At 37.3% G+C, this 12,333-nt stretch overlaps 1 protein-coding gene across 1 annotated transcript in view; it reads left to right on the top strand.

Moving 5' to 3' along the window:
• The first annotated feature begins 9,151 nt into the window (after positions 1–9,151).
• The window catches only part of LOC124303869 (uncharacterized), a 67,890-nt gene continuing 64,708 nt past the window's right edge, over positions 9,152–12,333 (top strand). The window contains exon 1 of the mRNA XM_046761639.1: positions 9,152–9,439. The gene's annotated coding sequence lies outside the window, so the exon portion shown is untranslated. The remainder of the gene's footprint in view (positions 9,440–12,333) is intronic.

Here is a 12,333-nt window from a genome sequence, read left to right as displayed (position 1 = left end):
AACGATCATTGTTTACTATTATTATCATTATTACCAGCGCAACGACATTTTGCCGCTATATAAAATTTGTTCTCCCCGTATCAGAATCAGTTACTGAGCTGAAATCACGTTTTAGAAGTGCGATATATTTAGTGCTAATTCACGTACCTGGAAGCGAGTCAAGAGAAAAGGATATCGTTTAGGCGAATGAAAATTAACTACGTACGCATGGGATTAAAATAAATTATTTATGTAGTCGTGATTTCGTAAGATAGTTAATCCATTTGCGTTAGGCGAATAAATTGAGATATAACGATCATTCCACTCTGCTTCCACTTTTTATATTTATATCCATAGCTTGCCATACGATTTATAGATAACATTGAATGGGAATAAATTGCCAATAGCAACAGGATCCAAACGTCCGATATTCTCGAATCACACTTTCTTGTTTCACCTTTGATACTCTGTTTGAATAGAGTTTTATTCAATAAAATGTGTCAGGGTTACGTTCATATAAGTTAAATTAATCGAATGTTAATCCCGCTGTTCAGAAAAATGGAATCGAATAATTCGTTTCAGATCGTTATTGGCTTAAGCTAAACGATATCAGCGAATTGGTCCCTTACGGACCGACTAGTAAATTCCTCATCAAATCCTACGAAGTTATTATGATATACCAACGTACACGTATCGCATGTTCTGCATGAATTGCAATGCCTAAAATAGATTCTGCCATGTATTATTGATATTCGTGATATCTGAATTATACTTTCCACAAAATTCACTAATGATTTTATTTGTCTTCTTTTTTGCCGCATATCACCGATTTCACGTCCGAGTTTTTTCTACCTGGAAGATATGACATTACGTAAGGTATCTACAGTACGTAAAACTACCAGACTTTAATTGCAACGTATACAACGATAATGTAATTTTGAAATAAATTGAAATTCACGTCAAGAGAAGCGAGAATAAAGTTAATATCGCTTCCTCTTGAATTAAACAGTATTATAATGATAACTGGGCAGGCTAACTCGTGGACCGGATGCTGGTATCGACAAGAAAGAACCGTCCTGGCCAGTATCGCTTTACTATTGTTATTACATTCCCTGTCCCTACGCCCAAACGATTCTACGCTTGTGCGTTATTTACACAGATGTGTCTCAACCTTCGTAGATCAAATTATCTTACATTTTCCGTTGTAACGTGAAATACAGGAACACTCGCTGGTTTATATTCGTCGCGAATCGAGCGGCTTTCAAACCGGTCTAACGATTTAAAAAATGCAACAATAAAATTGGCCGCTACTTTTTCACGGAATATAGCACTTTGCGTCAATGTAATGGCAGGACTATGAATTTCTCTATCTTCAAAGAAATACGCCTCTAAACACAATTAAAATCATATAATTCTAGTTTTGAAAACTCGTCAGTGTAGTTTTACGGAATCTCACACGCGTATTATTTTTGTAAGTCAATACCTCGTTGTAATGGTAATTTATTTTCCAACCACAAAACAATGTGTTGCTTTTTGAAACTTTTTAACTCCTCGAAAACTTTCGCGTACATTATAGAATAAATCGTTTCGAAAAGTTGTACATAACATATGATTCAAACGTGTGTGCAAATACGTGTTCGTATAATTAGTACAGAAACTTTTCTGACGGTAAATGAAAAAAAATTCCGTGTATAATATGTATGAAACATTTCCTTTCAGAATCCTCTTTTCAAAAAAGTTCAAGACAGGGATTTTCATGGCAACGGGGGACATTAGAAATACGGAAAACGAAAAGACGAAGAGCGAGAGAGAGAGAGAGAGAGAGAGAGAGAAAGGGAAAAGCGTTTATTCAGAATGTCCTGGGGCAAGGTACCTCCTAAGAACAACAATACATTACAATGTTGAACTCTCGATAGAAAGTAAAAAACAGAAACATGTAACAGAGTGAGGAACATTTAAATTAAATTAAATGAAGAACACATGCTGTCAGGGTGGTACTACAAACCTAGTTAACTAATGAGCTAATCCTACAAGGAACATACATGTATGAGTCGTAATACATTGACATTTGGAAAATAAGATAATCATATATCATATGTTAAGTGAGGCATAGGCAGTAAGAGTTACGAACACGCAGTACGGCTGGCCAGGTATTCTTTAAGTTTCAGCTTAAAAACAGGCAAGGAAGATGATTCACGAATGCAGGTAGGCAATGAATTCCAGAGGACACAAGCGGATATCAGGAAAGATTTCTGATACACTGCAGTACGGTGGACAGGGATACATAAATCGAGTGGGTCACCTCTAGTGTCTCGGTGACGTATTGCCGACATAAACACTAACTCGTCAGACACATAACTAGGTGTCCCAAGACTCAGAACATTGTATAAAAAGGTTCCCAACAGGTACTTGTGCATATATATAGGGAGAGAGAGAGAGAGAGAAAGAGTTCCGATCAACACTTGCAACTAGGAAAAGAGAAAAATACCGTTCGAGAAATACGCGGCATCGTTATTTGCGCAAATGATAACGAACACGAATGAACCAACGTCTCTACCATGTGACGGAATGAGTCTGAGCAAACCCGAATAGCACAGCCTAACAATACGATATCAACAAATTGAATTCAGTGCGGTAAAACGACGTTGCCGCATCCGCTTGGCTGCAATTTTAAATTTTACGCAGTACAGCTTTCTTGGCGCATGCGCATCTTCCAATAACTTAATTTTACGCACCGCCAGTTACGTCATTGGGCCGAGCTCAACCCGATGTTTGCGCGTTTGGGTTAGATTTCGTGAAGCTTGGTCTACTTCTTTTGAATTATTGTATTAGATTTGTTCGCTTCTCGAATTGAACTTTCCTCCACGGGTGTTGGAAAAATAGCGTGTATCACTCGTGCGGATCGGCGATATTTGACTTATGTCACTTATGTGTTTACAGCGTTCACCGCGGCTCATGCTGCAAATTTTACACACGCCAGGCAAGTACCACTTATCGCCAGAATAGATAAAAATATATTTGTGTAAGTACGGTACAATAGATATTCGCCATCGACTATAATCGTTACGAAAACATAGGTTCTAACTGTAATTGAAGCTTTCTTGAATATTTGGGCAATTCGTAGGTATCTTATCAGCGAACAAACCGAGCATGTACGAATTAGAATCGGTTCAGAAATACCTGAGTTTTATTACTTCGAAGGTTCTAAGTATAAAACCTTTTTCGCTGTTGCCGATATCTTAGCTTGTCGGTTTCAGATTCACTCAGATTCATTTCTACCACGTTAGTAGGGATTTTGTTAACTCATTCGTGTTCACTATCATTAGTGCAAATGACATGACTGAATATTTTTCCAACTTTTGGTTCAGACCGTCCAGCCAATTCATCCTTAACTCGACTTGGCATATTATCAGAGGCTTCAAAACCACGGCGATAAGTTTCTAATAATAATTTGTCTGTGTAATAAGCGAGTTATAATTGTGCGGAAGAACGCTTGGCGAACAGTTAGATTACATGTGTAATTCGCTTCAACGACTGTCTTGAATCCACGATGTTACGCAAGAGCAATATAGTCGATAGGTGAAGTTGAGGAACAAAACAAAAGGAAGAAGATGAAAAAAAAAGAAAAAGAAAAAATGGTAAAACTGGTATAATTCATTGTCAAGTATAATTACACCGGCGGTAAAATTATATGACGTCAGAGACTGCGCAGTGCAGTCTACCCTACGTGCGTGCGGTCTCATAACCACATGAAAAATCGAGTTTATCAAACTCCAGTAAGATGGCGCAGCCGGCGAGTGGGTCAGAGATGTTTGAAGTTGCTGGCGGCGCGGACTCAACTCGACTAAAACTACGCGAGGCCGACCTGCTGCCCATGTAGAATATTCATTATACGTCTTCGCATCGACGCCACGCAATACGATTGACCCCGATTCCAAATGGAATTATGTAATTTGCATCGCATTCGTACAGAAAAGTCCCAATTCATTCATCGCTGTTATAAATGCACATATGCATATAAGTGTGTAATATATATATATATATATATTATATATATATATATATATATATACGCACACACGGATATCGCATTATCCTCATGCAAGTCAAAAACGGCGGACACTGAACTTCTTTCAATATTCGCTCATTTTAGAAGCGTCATTACCACCAGTACGCTGGAATGCAGTTTCAAACCGTCTGAAATTATCGATCTGGTTCGTTTCTGCTACGGATGCGTTCCGAAATTAGCTGGTAGACCTGGCAGCGGTAAAAACTCCCTAGGACAAAGTCAGAGATACTCACGAACTCGACAGCACAGAAGAGATAAAGGATTGACGATAGCACCGGGAACTAATGTCGGAACGCAATAACTACCTAAGGGCAGATTATTATCGTCCAACGAAAATATTGCGCTGCGATATCTGGTGGCAGAAAATTTGCGGCTCTGTAACCGGCCTGTATTTAAATATAAACGGTATTCGTTGCTGTATTTTTTACAAAATATACGCTCAATTTAACTAGCCTAACGCCTCACAGGCTGCACAAAGTTTTTCGTATCTCGATATTTCTGGTAATTAAGCTAGAACGCTCATTTACCAAATTTTAAATTATACTCTTTGTCTCGCGGAGCAGAGTACACAAGATTTAGGATTCGTTACAAGAAAAAAAAAAACACTTGTTTACAAATATACTCTGTACAGTTAATTAAATCTTACGACCGACTTTCACGGATATCGAAACGCGGATAAGCTTCTTCGATCGACTTATGTCTACTATCTAACCTCGCGCCGGATATCGCAAAACCTGATTACACTTTGCAATTCTATTTATATCGATAATTATCGCCTGCAATGACAGGGATGACTCGTGTATAATAATTTTAGGCTGATCGGTTACGTCAGCGTCGCGACGATAATCCGGTATCAGTGAAGAAACTCGATCAAAGATTGAAAATCTGAAAATTCCGAACATGAAACGTCACGTGGAATTGTTGCACAGTCGAATGTATTTACCGTACAACTTCAGCAATGTTTGTCTGACGTGAATGCATATACGTATGTACGTATAGACAAAGTTCAGCACGATCCGCAGGTGGAGCGAATCAAAAAAAAAATAACACACCGGGTAATTAGAAATTGTTCAGTGCAGGGGGACAGTGTAATTGTTAATGGCATTCCATCCTTTGTCGTTGCAGGATGAGCACGTAATAACATTTAGACGGTGTACCGGCTCGGTTTAATACGTGTATTTATAGAATTGTTGTTGTTTTCACCGCATGCAACGATTATTATACGCTTATTTTTTATCGTTCTCTGTCGCATGCTCACTGCAAATGTCGCTGCAATTAACCAAACAGAATAACTGCACGGTAAAAAAGAGGATACGAAATCAACATGAGTTATGAAAAATTCAAGTTATAATTTTCGCTACTGAACAATAATTTCATTTTTTAACGCTACATCAATATTCTAGTAAAATGTGCATGGTTGCAATTACTGTTGGTATTACACGGAAACGTGTTACAAGTAACTGAGATCAGTACGATTATTGTTGCCCACATGCTGCAGTTTCTCGTTATTGCAGCATTAAATCTGTGTGCTTCGTTTACTACATTTTCAGTTGAATAAGTTTATTATTCCACCAACATCACATTATCGCAATGATTACAAGATAATATAGTACGAGTGACCATAATCAAAACTCACGCTATGATTTTTTGGTTTCAATTAGGAAACTCAATTCATTATTGTACGCAGAAGTGTATATTCTTTTGTTATGGTAAAAAGTGAAAATAGTTAAGATAACTGCGTAGTATCCATGGCTAGAGATTTTTCTCGGTATGGAATTGATATTCAATTCGTATTAAAGTAGGAATACAACTAGTTTTTATCGTGCTGCGTGAATACCGATCATGATACTTGAAAAAATATCGGAAATCTAACACTTCTACGATATGAAGAAAATGCATCAGATCTTAATCGAATTTTCTGTCTACCGTAATATAGTAACGGAAATTAATTCACATCACGTTTATCAACTGAATATTATTTTGTTCCACATGGAACCGCATTGATAAATGGAGAAACAGTGTGAATAAATATTTCAGGCTTCATCTAGCTTGGTGATCAATGAATTACATAATGGAATTCATTACCTTATTGGTAATTTGATAACGAAATAATCGAATAATGAGCTAATTTAGCGAATTTATGTACTCGTAAGCTGCGACAATTATTTGCGAAATTCACGAAAAGCAAGTACGAAAATTATGCACAAGAGCTTAGGAATCGATTTTCAATTTCAGATCGGTCGAAAATGGTAAAAAAAAAAAATTAGCAGATTCGTTAGATTTTGCAAACGAACGCAATTGAATTCGAGAAATGAGCGGACGAAAGGCTGTAAAATTAAAATGAATTACGGTTCGAGCAAGGTATTCTGAAACGATGAAAAAGTTCACGGCAAGTCAAGGCTCAGAAGCGAGTCTCCGGTGCAATTCATCGTTATGTAATCATTTCGCAGAAGCGAAACAGAGCGTATTTAATAAAATACCTCTGGACAATGAAACAAAAAACCGCAACGATATTTATGGCCTAAGATAATGTCGAGTCGCGGATGCTTACTTTGGCACGTAGGAGGAAAATTATGAAATATCAGCAGTATAGATGTAAAATTTTTTTGTACGTACACTTCCAACTTAGGTTCATGCCTGTCGGTATATATTATATTTACGGAAAAGAATTACGACCGTAATGTAGTATTTCCGAAAATAGAAGTTCGCTCGTAACGTAATGTGGTTTTTAAATATTGCTGTGAATTCTTTTCATTCGTGTAATTTCTGAGCCAAAGGATTGTTAATTTTTTACTTTCATCTTGGCATATTATTGATTGTAATTATTTACAATTGCCATTAAAATTGGCAGAGCATAATTCAAAGAGTAATGTAGAAAACGTGTACAAATATACTACAATCGATTAAAATAATTTGTTTAACGCAACGCAATAATTTACGGTTATCCGACGAGTAAAATTATACGAAAAAAGACGGTCAGTGAACTTTGCGACCAACTTTGCAGTAATCGTAAAAACATGATAAAGAATAAAGTAAAAACAAGGTTTAATCAAAAAGTTTATCCGACTTGAACACAGTTATCAATTTGCTTTGAAACTTTCAGGGAGTTGCTGCGCGGATTCAAATTCACTTGGAATGTATGTTATTCAATTATTATCATAATAAAACAATTTGGTTTTCAACGACAACTTCCTGCCTTTTTAATTTTACACATTTAACCACACAGGTATAATTTCGGTTGAGATAAAATATTATCCAAAAGTAATGTCGCGTCTTTCTTGTTGACAAAAATAAATCATTTCCAGAACTGATTCGACATGTTTTGGTTTAGTATTAATAATCGAATTCAAGAATTTCTACGAAAACAGGTTTACGGCTATTTAATTAAATTTTTCGTTTTGCAATGGACCGCTCACAACGAGTAGAACAATCTCAATGGAAAATCAATATCGTTTGCACAAGGTCTGCTTTGAACTTTCGAACGCGACCTGGATAATGAATTTTCGCATAATTTGTAAACGAATAAATAATTTTCATACGTATCAACTTTTTGCTAACGAATTCCTACAGTTGCTATAAAATTACCGTTACGTCACACCTTGATCTTTAATCGTTCTACTCGGAGTATCATTCAATTTTATTTGTGAACTTTTTTACTGCAAGTACCATTTTGTTGTTCAAGGGAATAAATTGGAAATAGCTGTTCACTGGATCAGCGTTTTGTCTTCAAGTATAGATTTATTCATTCTTCTTGAAATCCCGCAAAAGTTAAGATTAATAGTTCAATCTCAATTGTAGCATTATATTTATCAGGAGTAAAGAAAGTGGGTAAAAGACAACGACTAAATTTCTCAGTTAAAGCATCATAAAAAATTGTTCTTTCGCGTATAATCACACGATGTATTTACGAGCCTAATAAAAGTTTAAGACGCCATACTTTTCTCTCTTGTCTTTATTTCATGGGTTCCATATGGCACATTAAGTTGCGTGAACGAGGGCGTCGTATCAATGCTGCGATTCGATGCTCATATAGCGTATAAAACAGAAGGATAGCGATAAAAGGAAATTAAAAGAAAAAGAACACAGTTCCACAAAAGAATCGTAAAAACGTCACCTTCAAGATTCCTACCTTCATAAAAAAAAAAAAAAAAAAAAAAAATGAGCTTTAACCAGTCGTAGCTTTAGAACAATCATTATGAGAGCAAAGTTGTATTCTACTTTTTTCTACCTTATTCGATTATCCGTCGAAGATATCATTCATTTTTATTTTTGCTTTTTTTTTTTTTTTATCGCACCAAAGTCCGTTTTTGTCTGAATTAGTACTTTGTAGCAAGTCGTAGCTTTGGAATGACAATTATTTTGCAAGCAAATTTCTATTCAACATTTTTCTCTTCCATTTAATGACTTAATCACAGTTTCTTTCGCATCGTTTGTAGATGAAGAAAAAAAAAGGATACGTTTTTTTATAAACTAATACCTGTCAGCAATTACACGTGTAACTCTAGCTCGGAAAGGATAATTATTTTGAAATCAATGTTCTATTGAACATGTTTTTTTCCTCGTACGATTATCCTTAGTATTGAGATTTAAAAAAAAAAAATTGATAATAAATTTGTCCACGGTAGATAATCGACCGAGGCATAAAATTATTCAATGATATCTGTGTAATGTATGCATTACTTGACATTTTAATGATCGTTAAAAAGCCTGTATATTTATACACCTTGCCAAAGTTCATTTTCGGAAATTGCGCAGCAATCTAAAACGTCAACGTAAAAACTAGTGTTTACGTTTTCGAGGCAACCGAAGACTTGTTGTCTGGGCGTTTTTACGATAGTTCCCAGACTTCGTAGGCCCCGAAAATTTCAGGTTTCCAAGTCCCAGAAACTACAATCCGTTGCACGCCCGAAGAGTCGAGAGAGTATTTAATATCCGACTTGTTCCATCGGGGCCCTTGCAAGGCCCTCGGAGTACGCAGGCGTCATGCGCGCATTGGGACCGAGGGCCCACCTACGCCAGCTCTTTCTCTTATTCAGTATCCCCACCCGAGCAGCCGGTGTCCAGTTATGTTGCCGCGGCGAGTCGGGTCTGCTGGAATTGTTGTGCTGCCGGCCGTCTTTCGCCGAGCGTACCTCTAATAAGTCGTCGATACCGTTGGTGCTGCGCGTTTCGCGCGAGATAAGCGACGTAGCTTTTGTCCCTCCGCGTTCGAATAAAACGGTGCGAAATTGTTAACAAACAGCCGAGCTGTGACCCGTTCTGCGAACGCCGCCCTCTTCCGGCGAGCGAGAAGCGCCAGGAAAACAACTCGGGCCCAACGCCTAGACGGTCAGGCCCAACGTCGTCTGCGTCACAACTGCACAGGATTACGTATACGTACACATCGATCAGGTAAGGTGCCAGCAGCCTGTTTCTGACGTGCATCGTCGAGCACGTGCAAATCCACATCCCCCCTCCTGCCCGCGGGTCAGAACTCACTGAAACGGCCCTCAAAATGGGCCCGATCTCGTCTTTGGTATGCAGCGGTTCGTTCTTCGCCGCGAGAGACGGAGACACCCGATCGGCCGGCGGTCAGCCGAAGCGGAAGAGCCGAGCCGAGGGGCCCCACCTGCCATATTGAATCGCCGGACCCCGGACGTCCCAACTTTTCTTTCAACGGGCCCCGTGAAACTTGCGACTTTACCGGCTTTTCGTGCCACCGTTCGCAGGTGTCGCAACGCAGCGTTTTCATTTTTGCGCAAGACTCGCAATCCTTGGCGCCCGTTTATGCCCGAGCTTAGAGAACCGGTGCCTGCAACGACCGCCGAGTCTAATGACTTTTTGGACACCCTGTATATACCGTATTATACGGTTTGTGCTTAGATATGGGGGATTATATACGCAGTGTGCGTGAAGGTTTAGAACTGTTGCTGCAGGAAAGTTTTTTGGCAAATGTTGAAAGGTTATGGTTTTCCGCATAAAGGTTACAGACTGAATATTTTGCTGGAGAATTGATTGTGAAAATTTCGATTACAGTAGCGGGCTTGGGTCTTATACGCGTTGCTTTGGCGTTATACGGTTTATGCAAATTTCGTACGTTACGGTTGTTAGTAAATCTTGGAAAAAATTGATTATACCGTTACAAGGAGAGTTTAAATATGGTTCGAATTACAAAAGAATGTGATGCGAGTTTTCATTTTTTACCCACAACTATTACACTTTTCGATGTGTGGTAGAAAATAGAAATAGTCCAGGATTGTTTTTGAATAAATTGAGAAAACACAAGTTCAAATCGTACAGTTGCAAAATAGTCAAAAGGAAAAAAGTATATCTTCAGTTCTCGAAAAGTCTGAAAAGCTTGAGGGTTTCATGTTTCGTTGTCAGTTTTGCTCGGCCAAACATGGGATTGATTGTATAATATTGTCAACTCAGTCTCACCTACGCGCAGACCAAATGGGGATCACGTGTTTGCATTACTGTCTTTTAGACTAGATTACAGCCCACGCGATTCGAAATTATTCTGAATCATTGCGGTGAAAACACAGGTCGTTTTCCATTTTGAATATTTATAAATAAGGTGAATAATTGCATAAATAATACGATACGTGGTTGTAAGAAAGAAAATTTGTTCGTACAATTTTTATCGAAAAAAGAGGCGCAGTTTGTTTCGAACCTTGTAACGCTATTCTTGGGATGTTTTATTAATAGAACAATTATACTGATGAGTCTGCTTGATTTCAAATTTGTAAACTCATATCGGACGTCAAGAATGATTTGAGGATTATTTGTTGAACGTTATAACGACTGTATTTTATTGTTAGTTGATTTTAATCTTTTGTTTCGTAAAAACATGACTGTCATCAATTAATTGTGAGAAATTGTGTGCATGAATATTTCCTGCTGAAAAGAGATGCAAATTTTGTAATATTACGAACGCTTCGCTGTTTTGTTGATTTTCGCATTTTTTGCCAACTTTGTTGTAAATTTGTAATTTAATTAATCAACACGTAACTCACATGGAAAAAAAAAGCATAAAAATACGTGAACCGATGTATTTTACTTGTTTACCAGAACTTAACGGGCTCGAGTTAAATTATACATATTGTTATTAGTATTACTAGTATTACATAATATATACACAAAATATTGAGAGTATTTTGATCGAGATTTGTAAGCTTGTTACTTTTGAAATTCACCAGACAAATTATTGGCAAACGTGTTTAGATATAGGATATATCGAAGAATACACTGGGAACGTAAAAAGTCATTGTTGTAGAAAAACAAATTATTAGTTTTCTATAGAATACGTACATGTGCTTATATATGCATGTGCGCATAATCTACCTGAAATGATGTAACGATTTTCTGACGCATTTGGATAACAATGAAGATATATTGCATAACGTTTGGTTTGGTAAAAGATTTCGGCTCTTTGTAGTTTCCTCGTTTCGTTCAAGAATGTGAATATTGTGCATAGGTATAATATGACATAGATACATTTGTACTCTTTTTTTTTTTTTAATTTCATTCATGAATACCACCGACGAAACACGACGACACACCCTTTTATTTCATATTTCAAATAATTTTTTGTTATTTTCAATAACTATACAACATGCAAAACCAAATTCAATCGGGTTCAGGGCTTTTATTTGTCATCTATGTTATACCGATAAAAATCATGCGCTTCGACTATCCTTCGTGAAAATTTATCCGTAATCATTCAAAACAATACGATCGATTCCTCCAATCATTTTATAATTTTTATTCTTCCATATTTGACAAATTTGTTTACTTCTACATTGTTTTATTTTTTATTTTATTATAATTTTTCAAAACGATCGCCGTTGATAATTGCGACCAAATTAATAACATAAATCCTACCTAGATCAGTCACGGAGTTTGACTCGACCGATTTAATTTGTCGTTAACCGTCCGCGTGAAAAACGATCGGTTATTTCACTTCGCTGCGTAGTTGATTTCGGTTCGTTGATCGATGCTACGACGGTTTGAAACACCTCGTTATACTCGTATAGTAAACAATACTCGCATTTTGCCCCGTGGCAATTGCAACAAGAGAGATTTTTATTGTCTCTTGGAAGTATCATGCCCAATTTCACCTCGAAAAACACACAAAAATAATTTCTAGACGCCTGGTTATTTTCCACGGAAAATTTTCACCCTTTAAGAATACGACGCTCGTATATTTACGCATGCATGAATGCATGTTTTGACACCCACGATGACACCTCGAAAAGTGCAACGAAACGGTGACAAGACACTAACGATCAAGGAACCATCGTCTA

The sequence above is a fragment of the Neodiprion virginianus genome, chromosome 4, assembly GCF_021901495.1.
Source record: "Neodiprion virginianus isolate iyNeoVirg1 chromosome 4, iyNeoVirg1.1, whole genome shotgun sequence".
Classification (NCBI taxonomy): Eukaryota; Metazoa; Arthropoda; class Insecta; order Hymenoptera; family Diprionidae; genus Neodiprion; species Neodiprion virginianus.
This window is presented reverse-complemented; position numbering and strand designations above follow the sequence as displayed.